Below are 3,636 nucleotides of genomic sequence, written 5' to 3'. Positions count from 1 at the left end.
ACAGCTATCATTATGTAGTTTATCTAACTGATACAGCTATCATTATTGGAGTTTATCTAACTGATACAGCTATCATTATGGAGTTTATCTAACTGATACAGCTATTGTAAGAGCAATATCTTTTATAATATCAATTTAATCAACGTGACAATATTTATAGTCGTGGGTTGCTGGACATGTGATAGAGCTTTGAATTTTGGAACTGGAGAGACGGGTTCGAATACATATCATACCACAAAATACCGCTCTTCTAATTTAAACTGTGAGTGCATTATAAAAGCGGTGGTAGTATGCTGCTGACTGGCTGCCTTCTTTCTGGTCAGTAGCTCAAAGTTAGAGACGGTGGCAGACAGCTTTAGAAGTTTTGCCATAGGTATATAACAAGTTGAAGATATATATGTGTATAGATGTGTCGTTTTACCTGGTAGACTTAACTCTCCAACAACAACAACAAAAAAAGGAGAATAAAGTAGGATCAAATATAACGTTGTATCAATACTTTGCAGCTGTTCATATTTCGCTAGGTAAAAATATGGAACCCAAACGCATCAGTAACGCTTAAAAAATATACAAATAACATTAAATGTTATTTAAGTAAGAACGATTTTTCAACGAAAGTAATAACTAGTATAATTGACGAGAACATCAATAAAGCTTCCACCCCTAAAGAGGAGATATAAAACGTACCAAAAAAATACATCATATAACACTATCATTCACCGGTAAACATGCCTTGAAAATAAAACAACTAAAGACTTTACTGTAAAAATTAGAACTTTGAATCATCACTAACCCTATCGTCAAAATAAAGATATATTTTGAGTTTTAAGACAGCATAGGCAAACTAAACCTCTCGAATGTCATTTGCATGTATAAAAACTCTGAGTGTTGTAGAGTATATATATATGTTTAGGACCAGACAGTCTCGTCTGACCTTGTGTTATAACATGAACAAGCTATTATTGTGTGGTTTAATGACTCCTCGCTAGATCGGTATATGTTTGTTTGTTTGTTTTTCGCGCAACGCTACACGAGGGCTATCTGCGCTAACCGTCCATAATTTAGCAGTGTAAGACTAGAGGGAAGGCAGCAAGTCATCACCACCCACCGTCAACTCTTGGGCTAGTCTTTTATCAACGAATAGTGGGATTGACTGTCACAATATAACGCCCCCACGGCTGGAAGGGCGAGCATGTTTGGTGGGACGGGGATTCGAACTCTCGACCCGCAGATTGCGAGTCGAGCGCCCTAACCACCTGGCGGCCATGTCGGGCAGATGATCGGTATATGAAATTAGTTGCTGGTTGAATTTTGGATTTTAACTTTACTTGATGTCTATTAAGATATTCTGAGAAATTTCTATTCAGAAAAATGTTGATTTCATATTATAATATAAACATTTGTTTCTTATGTATTTATATAGACCCACACAATTAGATTTGTAGAGAAGGAAATAAAGAGATCCACACAGTAGCAGGTTTTATAGAGAAGGTGATACAACTAAACATAAAATATAATTATTTCCCCTCCAATACATTTTTAGAAATTATTTTTTATTGTGTATATGATAATTTCAATGACATAAATCAAATTATATTATACACAACAAAATTAATTTCTAAAATAAAATAAAAATACTTACATAAATGTAGAAATACTTTTTTATATATATATATACTTATTATAAAATATTTTTTTTTTAATTATGCACAAAGCTACACAAGGGCTATTTGTGCTCTGCCCACCACGGGTATCGAAACCCGGTTTCTAGCGTTGTAAGTCCGCAGACATACCGCTGTGCCACTGGGGGGTTATTATAAAATAAATTTAAAAACTTTGATTAAAGTTTGTTCATCGAAAACTATTAAAAAATCAGGTTTTGTACTATTTATAATGGGTTTGTTTGAATTTATGCACAAAGCTACACAATGGGCTATCTGTGCTCTGCCCACCACGGGTATCAAAACCCGGATTCTAGCGTTGTAAGTCCGCAGACATATATAAATATATATAGTATTTCAATACTAGGTTTATTCCTCTCCATCCCATGCTCATTGGTTAACTTGAGTACTTATAATATTACACTTAGGGGTTCGATCCCTGCACTGGTATGGTCTATTAAACACATTAAACGAATCATACAGGCTGCTGTGTTAATATACAAAAAAAAACAGTAACTCAATATTCAAAAACATGAAATATATAACACCATAGCCTGGTGGGTCCGGCGGTCATCTATTAATCTGCGGGTCGCGGGTTCGAATCATCGTTCCACCAAACATGCTCGCCCTTTCAATCCCACTATTCGTTGGTAAAAGAGTAGCCCAAGAGCTGGCGGTGGATGGTGATGACTAGTTGCCTTCTCTCTAGTCTTTCACTGCTAAATTACGGACGAACTAGCGCGAATTTGAAACCAAACCAATAAATTATATATATATATATATATATATACTTGAAACAATGCAATTACAAAAAAAAATTAAAATACACTGTTGCTAAGAGACATGACATAAGCAATGACGTATCGACCCCCCACAAGTAAACTTTAACAAGATCCTGTATTGAATCCCTCGCATGTCTACCACTGAAATATAGAATCGAGGATTAACCAGTGACGTATTAACAAGAAACCCACGTTAAAATAACACAGAAAATAAGTACCTTGCTACAAGCCATTTTCAGGTGGTCTTAAAGCAATACGTAAAACGCTACGTTTTCTAACTGCGTGTCATAATTCTGATTTTCAAAAATAAAAAATGTTTTTAATATCTTCCAGTTTAAAGAAGAAAAAATTGAAGTGTAAAGATTATTTAGGATGAATTTGTTTGTTGTTAAGTGCAAAATTCAACCCGAATTTTAGTGACATAAACAATGGTTAGGGGGCTATAGAGAAAGGGGGAAGTAAGATGAATACAATGCCACATATCTTTTAGTTACGCTTACTACTGTTAAGAGTTTTAAACCAAAATTATGCGTCGCCTAGAGGTACCGTGCCCGGACGTTGAATCCAATGGTTGATGTCTTTCGTCTGTTGTCACCAGAAACATGCTCCCCTCCTATGCGGTTGTGGGTGCGCTAGAAGAAGGTAGCCAAAGATTTGGCGGAGGGTGCTGTTAACTAGCTACTTTCTGTCTATTGATTTGTTTGTTGTTAAGCACAAAGCTACACAATGGGCTATCTGTGCTCCACCTACCATGGGTATCGAAACCCGGTTTCTAGCGTTGTAATTCCGCAGACATGCCGCTGTGCCACGTGGTGGGTCTGCTTACTGAAGTCCATCATTTCAAAAATAGTTTGTTTGTTTGTTTGTAATTAAGCACAAAGCTACACAATGGGCTATCTGTGCTCCGGCCACCACGGGTATCGAAACCCGGCTTCTAGCGTTGTAATTCCGCAGACATACCGCTTTGTGCCACTGGGGGGCTTCAAAAATAGATACGACTGTGTACAAGTAGTTCTTGCATAGCTTTGGAAGAAAATTACAAACAAATAATTTGTTATTTACTTTATTTGAAAAGGTGATCGTGACATCAATTTCTGAACGTAGCACAAAATTATCATCGTTTTTTTTTAATTTGTTTTGTTTTCCTAAAAAAAAAAAAACTGTTTCTTCTGTTAAAATTGTTTGTCATTTTA

The sequence above is a fragment of the Limulus polyphemus genome, unplaced genomic scaffold (assembly GCF_000517525.1).
Source record: "Limulus polyphemus unplaced genomic scaffold, Limulus_polyphemus-2.1.2 Scaffold4078, whole genome shotgun sequence".
In the NCBI taxonomy this organism is placed as follows: Eukaryota; Metazoa; Arthropoda; class Merostomata; order Xiphosura; family Limulidae; genus Limulus; species Limulus polyphemus.
This window is presented reverse-complemented; position numbering follows the sequence as displayed.